General features: G+C 37.6%; 1 pseudogene; it reads left to right on the top strand.

Annotated features, from left to right (window-relative positions):
* Positions 1–1,221: 1,221 nt before the first annotated feature.
* Positions 1,222–7,976, top strand: LOC141418381 (targeting protein for Xklp2 pseudogene; annotated as a pseudogene).
* Positions 7,977–8,376: the final 400 nt, after the last annotated feature.

The following is an 8,376-nucleotide window of genomic DNA, read 5'->3' as shown; positions in this document are numbered from 1 at the left end:
AGACCCACCTTCCACGTGAGCTGTAAACAAACACGGCAGCTGGCAGGAGCAGCAGCACCGCCTAGTAATCAGGAGCAGAAAAACTTGTAAAAGTGATGGTGGGAGGAAAACTCCACAGGAGGAGGGGAAGACCCACTTCCCACGTGAGCTGTAAATAAACACACAGGCCAGAGAAAGTGGGTGCAGTGTCACCTCCCCTAGTGTGGTTGGAAAGGGGAAAGCTTGTAGTAGAGGCTCGCTCACAGAACTCTGAGTAAACAAAGCCTGTATGGCCAGGTGAGTGTTAAGCTCACCCCTGAGATCTGCATAAATAATGCCTCCAGGAACAGCAGACTGACAGCAGGGGGTAGGCAAGCCACAGCCACAGATAGCATTCATAGAACTGTCTCCAGAGTCCTTTTTTTTCTCTCTCCCTACCTTTGATGAGAAAACAACTGAAATACACCTGCATGCTGAACAACCTACTGAAACCGTATTGCATTTGAACTTGGGACACTTTGTGCATTTTTTTGTGCAGTTTTGTTCTACTTTATGTATCACCTTTGATGAGACAACTACAGAACAACATCTGAGGCACCATCTCCAGGATTGGAGACTGAGACAGACACCAAAATTATTAAGACAGAAACTTCATTGCATTTGAACTTGGAGTTTTATTTTTTTATTTTCTATTTTTCACTTTGTTTTTTTTAGTTTTTATTTTCATTCTTATTTTTTATTTTCATTATTATCTTTATTCTTTTTATTTTTTATTTTTCAATCCTCTCTCTGTCTCTCTAATGCCTGTTCAGCTTACTGTCAATTAGTACACCAACGCTTCCTGTTTATACCTTTGAAATCTTTGTTTGATTCCTTGTTTTTTCCTACTGGTCTGTTTATTTGCTTTTCCCTTTTTCTTTAACTTCTTGATTTCCATCTCCTTTCACCCTTCCATTCTAAATATTACCATTGTTATTATTATAAGCTAGAACATACTTAATTGCACACAGTACAGGGACAGTAACAACAACAAGGACAATGACGGAAAGACAGAAAAAACAGGGAAACCAGTTTCCCCACAGCAAAAAATTAGTACAGGAACCAGAGGGAAATGAAGAAAACAGATACTCATATCCAGACTCCAACAAAATGAAGATAAACTGTGCCAAAGAACCCAATGAAGCCCACAACAATAATCTAAAAGAAGACATACTACAGGTATTTAATGAGAATTTTATAGAGATGATACTGGATATGGTGAACCAAAAGGTACAGGAGACACTCAAGAAATTCCAAGACAACAAAAATAGAGAATTTGAAAAAGCAAAAGAAGAAATAAAGGAAACCATAGAAGCACTGTATAAACACCAATGTGAAACAGCGAACACGATTAATAAACAGATAAATGAACTCAGGAAACCACCCAGGATATGGAAAACCTCTGAAAAAAGAACTGCAAAACAAAATGGAAGGCCAATCCAGCAGAATAGAACAAACAGAAGACAGAATCTCAGAACTTGAAGATGAAATGCTAATTAAAGGAAAAACCGAAGAACTATTAATTAATCAACTCAAGACCTGTGAAAAGAAAACGCAAGAACTCACCAACTCCATCAAAAGACCAAACTTGAGAATTATGGGCATTGAAGAAGGAGAAGAGGTGTAAGTGAAGGGAATGCGTAATATATTCAACAAAATAATAACGGAAAATTTCCCAAATCTAGAGAAATCTATTCCCATACAGATGCAAGAGGCCTTCAGGACACCAAACAGACCAGATGAAAATAGAACTACCCCACAACACATCATCATTAAGACAACAAGTTCAGAAAGTAGGGAAAGAATATTGAAGGCTGTAAGAGAAAAAACAAATAACATACGAAGGTAAACCCATCAAAATCACAGCTCAACAGAAACATTAAAAGCAAGAAGAGCTTGGGGTGAGATCTTCCAGGCACTGAATGAAAATAACTTCAACCGCAGGATACTCTACCCAGCAAAACTATCATTCAAAATAGGTGGTCCATGATAAGCAGAAACTAAAACAATATGTGACCACAAAGCCACCACTACAAAAGATTCTTCAATGGATTCTTCACACAGAAGTGAGACACAACTTAACCATGAAAAGACAGGCAGCACCAAACCACAGGAAAAGAAAAAGCAAGAAAGTAGAGAGTAACCTCAATGTGGGTACACACAATCAAACCTTCAAACAACTAAGATAACTAAATGACAGGAATCACCACATACCTATCAATACTAAACACTTCATGTTAATGGACTTAATTCACCCATCCAAAGGCACCGCTTGATGAATGGATTAAAAAGGAAGATCCAACAATTTGTTGCTTACAGGAGACCCAACTCACTGACAGAAATAAGCACAGGCTTAGAATAAAAGGCTGGAAGGAGATTTACCAAGCCAATAGCCCCCGAAAGAAGGCAGGAGTAGCAATACTTATCTCTGACAAATTAGACTTCAAACTTGCATTGACCAAATGAGATAAAGAAGGACATTCCATACTAATAAAAGGGGAAATAGACCAAAAGGAAATAATAATCATCAACCTGTATGCATCCAATGTCAACGCACCCAATTTCATCAAACGTACCCTGAAAGACCTGAAAGCATATATTAACTCCAACACAGTGGTTGTGGGAGACTGTAACACCCCATTATCATTAATAGATAGATCATCCAAACAAAAAATCAATAAAGAAATCCAAGATCTAAAACGTACAATAGATCAAATGGACCTACTTGATGTCTACAGAACATTTCGTCTAACTTCTACACAATATACATTCTTCTCAGCAGCCCATAGAACCTTCTCCAAAATAGATCATATTCTAGGGCACAAAGCGAGCCTCAGCAAATATAAGAAAATAGAAATTATACCATGCATACTATCTGATCACAATGCAGTAAAACTAGAATTCAACAACAAAAGTATAGACAAAAAACATGCAAACAGCTGGAAACTAAATAACTCATTACTTAATGAACAATGGATCATTGGTGAAATAAAAGAGGCAATTAAAAAGTTCCTGGAAGCCAATGAAAATGAAAACACAACCTACCAGAACCTATGGGACACAGCAAACGCAGTCCTGAGAGGAAAGTTTATAGCCATGAGTGCATATATTAAAAAGACTGAAAAATCCCAAATCAATGACCTAATGATACATCTCAAACTCCTAGAAAAACAAGAACAAGCAAATCCCAAAACAAATAGAAGGAGAGAAATAATAAAAATAAGAGCTGAAATCAATGAAATAGAAACCAAAAAAACCATACAAAGAATTAATCAAACAAAAAGTTGGTTCTTTGAAAAAATAAACAAGATTGATAGACACCTGGCAAATCTGACTAAAATGAGGAGAGAAAAAACCCAAATTAGTAGAATCAGGAATGCAAAAGGGGAGTTAACAACAAACACCATGGAAGTCCAGAAATCATCGAGACTACTTTGAGAACCTATATTCAAATAAATTTGAAAATCTTAATGAAATGGACATATTTCTCGATACATATGATCATCCAAAACTGAACCAAGAGGAAATTAATCACCTGAATAGATCTATAACACAAAATGAAATTGAAGCAGCAATCAAGAGTCTTCCCAAAAAGAAAAGTCCAGGACCTGATGGATTCTCTGCTGAATTCTATCAGACCTTTAAAGAAGAGCTGATATCAACCCTCCTTAAACTTTTCCATGAAATAGAAAGGGAAGGAAAACTGCCGATCACATTTTATGAAGCCAGTATTACACTTATCCCAAAACCAGGCAAAGACACCTCCAAAAAGGAGAACTATAGGCCAATCTCCTTAATGAGCATCGACACAAAAATCCTCAACAAAATAATGGCAAATGGAATTCAACAACACATCAAAAAGATTATTCAACATGACCAAGTAGGCTTCATCCCAGGAATGTAGGGGTGGTTCAACATGCGAAAATCAATAAACATAATAAACCACATTAACAAAAACAAAGACAGAAACCACTTGATCATCTCAATAGATGAATAAAAAGCCTTTGATATGATCCAACATCATTTCATGATAAAAGCTCTAAAAAAACTAGGAATAGAAGGAAAGTACCTCAACATTATAAAAGCTATATATGACAAACCTACAGCCAGCATTATACTTAACGGAGAAAAACTGAAACCATTCCCTCTAAAATCAGGAACCAGACAAGGATGCCCACTATCTCCACTCCTATTCAACATAGTACTGGAATTCCTAGCCAGAGCAATTAGGCAAGAAGAAGGAATAAAAGGAATACAAAGAGGTAAAGAAACTGTCAAAATATTCTTATTTGCAGATGACATGATCCTGCAATTTAAAGACCCAAAAAACTCTACTCAGAAGCTTCTAGACATCATCAATAGCTGCAGCAAGGTAGCAGGATATAAAATCAACACAGAAAAATCATTAGCATTTCTATACACTAACAATGAGCAATGAAAAAGAATGCATGAAAACAATTCCATTTATAATAGCCTCAAAAACAATCAAATACCTAGGTGTAAACCTAACAAAAGATGTGAATGACCTCTACAAGGAAAACTATAAACTTCTGAAGAAAGAGATTGAGGAATACTATAGAATGTGGAGAGATCTCCCATGTTCATGGATTGGTAGAACCAACATAGTAAAAATGTCTATACTCTCAAAAGTAATCTACAAGTTTAATACAATCCCCATCAAAATTCCAATAACATTCATTAAAGAGTTTGAAAAATCTACCGTGAAATTTACATGGAAACACAAGAGGCCATGAATACCCAAGGCAATACTCAGTCAAAAGAACAATGATGGAGGTATCACAATACCTGACTTCAAACTATATTACAAATCAATAATGATATAAATAGCATGGTACTGGCACAAAAACAGACATGAAGACCAGTGGAAAAGAATAGAGGACCCAGATATGAAGCCACACAACTATAACCAACTGGTCTTTGACAAAGGAGCTACAATATACAATGGAGAAATAGCAGCCTCTTCAACAAAAACTGCTGGGAAAACTGGTTAGCAGTCTGCAAAAAACTGAAACTAGATCATGTATATCACCCTATACCAATATTAACTCAAAATGGATCAAGGATCTTAATATCAGACCACAAACTCTAAAGTTAATACAGGAAAGAGTAGGAACTACTCTGGAGTTAGCAGGTATGGGTAAGAACTTTCTCAACGAAACCCCAGCAACACAGCAACTGAGAGATAGCATAGATAAATGGGACCTCATAAAACTAAAAAGCTTCTGTTCATCAAAAGAAATGGTCTCTAAACTGAAAAGAACACCCACAGAGTGGGAGAAAATATTTGCCAGCTACACATCAGAAAACGGATTGATAACCAGAATATATAGGGAATTTAAAAAATTAAATTCTCCCAAAACTAATGAACCAATAAAGAAATGGGCAAGTGAACTAAACAGAACGTTCTCAAAAGAAGAAATTCAAATGGCCAAAAAACACATGAAAAAATGCTCACCATCTCTAGCAATAAAGGAAATGCAAATTAAAACCACGCTAAGATTCCACCTCACCCCTGTTAGAAAAGCCATCACTAGCAACACCACGAACAACAGGTGTTGGCGAGGATGTGGGGCAAAAGGAACCCTCTTACACTGTTGGTGGGAATGTAAACTAATACAACCACTCTGGAAAAAATTTTGGAGGCTACTTAAAAAATTAAACATTGATCTACCATTTGATCCTGCAATACTACTCTTGGGGATATACCCAAAAGACTGTGACACAGGTTACTCCAGAGGCACCTGCATACTCATGTTTATTGTGGCACTATTCACAATAGCCAAGTTATGGAAACAGCCAAGATGCCCCACCACTGACAAATGGATTAAGAAAATGTGGAATCTATAGACAATGGAATTTTATGCATCTATGAAGAAGAACAAAATGTTATCATTCGCTGGTAAATGGATGGAATTGGAGAACATCATTCTGAGTGAGGCTAGCCTGGCCCAAAAGACCAAAAATCATACATTCTCCCTCATATGTGGACATTAGATCAAGGGCAAATACAACAAGGGGATTGGACTTTGAGCACATGATTAAAGAGAGAGCACACAAGGGAGGGGTGAGGATAGGTAAGACACGTAGAAAATTGGCTAGCATTTGTTGCCCTTAATGCAGAGAAACTAAAGCAGATACCTTAAAAGCAACTAAGGCCAAAGGAAAAGGGGACCAGGAACTAGAGAAAAGGTTAGATCAAAAAGAATTAACCTAGAAGGCAACATACACACACAGGAAATTAATGTGAGTCAGCTCCCTGTATAGCTATCCTTATCTCAACCAGCAAAAACACTTGTTCCTTCCTATTATTGCTTATACTCTCTCTTTAACAAGATAAGGGCAAAATAGTTTCTGCCCATTATTGAGGGGGTAGGGGGGAGAGGGAGGGGGTGGAGTGGGTGGTAAGGGAGGGGGTGGGGGCAGGGGGAGTGACCCAAGTCTTGTATGCACATATGAATAAGAAAACAATATAAAAAGACACAAATAGGTAAACTATAGACCAAATTAAATGCAAAAAAAAAAGATTTCAGAAGAGATGTGAAAGAGTGCATTACAACTTTTTGACAACACTGTAGGCAGGAGGACTGGATAGACTGATTTTAAGACACAGATGACCTGTTGAGAAAAGTGACAGAAAAATAGAAGAAACCTGCTCAACTGTTCTAAGAGTGGGATACTGTCATATGTTTCAAACACTTATTCCTTTGATGCCCTGACCTACTTCATCAATTTTACATCTTTGGAGCCAAGGAAGATACTGAAAATATAAATTCATGGATTGCTAAAATTGAGGAAGATAGTGTCACACCTCTGAGACCAGTTGGTAATACGTACTACAAAGAAGGAGAAAAAAAAAAGAAAATCCTATAGAACATTCTATTCCATCAAATGCTTGTTCTTTCCTGGAAGTTGAGGGTACCATATCAAGAAATACTGCAGCCCAGCCTCAAAGAGGATCACTTGGACTTGCTTCTTTGAAGGATTTGGATCAGAAAGAAAAACTTCATGTTCAAATGAAATCAAAGACATGTGCCACTCCTTAAGTGATCAGTGAAATTCCACCTTCCAAAAAAATGAAAGTAAAGAAGGCACAGGAAGAGGAAGAATGCATTGTTCAACATATTTCCCAAAAAATGTATCTTCCCCAGAGAAAACCAAGGGCAGACAAAATGGGCCTTGTGTGCCACCTGTAAGGCAGAAGGTTTTGAAAAGTACCGAGGAGCAAGAGTTGAAGAAGATAATAAAAATGCAGCAGAAGGTGGTGGAGAGGTGGAAAAAGGATGTAGAATCTAAGAAACTTGCTGTTGAAGGAGAGGGCAGCTTGTGAAGAAATCACTTAGGCAGGTAACCAAACTTGTTGACTTCTACTTCCACACAGATAAGCAAATCAAACAATATCCTAAGAACCAGGAAGAATATAAGGAAGTGAATTTTATATCTGAACTGTGAAAGTATCCTCCATTTCCTGCCAGAGTGACTAAAGGTTGTACCATTATGAAGCCTTTCAACCTGTCCCAAGGAAGGAAGAGAACATTTGATGAAGCAGCTTCTGCATATGTGCCTCTTGCACAGCAGTTTGAAGACTTCCATAAAGGAAAGCATGACAGATACCATTTGAGAAGCAAAAAGGAAGACATTAGTCTGTTACCCTCTAAATCTGTGACCAATATCTCCAGAGGCCCACATATTCCTGTGCTGCAAACCAAACAGCTCACAAGGCCTGTGACTTGCAAAAGTGAAGCAGAACAAGAGGCCGAGTAGCTGGAGAAAATGCAACATTACAAATTCAAAGCATGGGCACATGATCCCAGATTCTCGAAGGTGGGCCTATCTCACTCAAGGAACATACTAGGAAACCACCTACTCAGTCTGTTGGATATGACTTGGAAATTGACAAAAAGTCAAATCCATACAGAAGTACTGGGCTCTGGAGGTGAAGGTAAATGTCCAGCCTCTGACTGTGCCAGTGTCTTCTATGTTCTTTACTGGATTCCACTGCTAGGACCCAACTGTGAGCTGCAGCTACTATTTGGCAACAGAAGATGATCTTTACATCACACCAGGCATGGAGAGAACTAGTTTCTTCAGATTTACCTACCTGTACCTGAAAGAGCATAACTGAGATCTGTGGATACTCATTTTGCTGAAAATTGTATTCATGCATCATTGAGGCTAAAAATGTAACTCAACTCATCTATGCCTCAGACTCATTGTAGTTTTATCCTTAAAACTTTAGTTGACTCATAATGTTTTCCTTAACTCTGAGTAGAATTTCAAGTCTCAGTGTCAGCACAAAGCAATTTATGTATCTCCTTCTCCTTTACCTTTATCTATCTA

The sequence above is a fragment of the Castor canadensis genome, chromosome 2 (genome assembly GCF_047511655.1).
Source record: "Castor canadensis chromosome 2, mCasCan1.hap1v2, whole genome shotgun sequence".
Classification (NCBI taxonomy): domain Eukaryota; kingdom Metazoa; phylum Chordata; class Mammalia; order Rodentia; family Castoridae; genus Castor; species Castor canadensis.
Note: the sequence above shows the minus strand (reverse complement) of the source record. Positions and strands in the feature narration are given on the sequence as shown.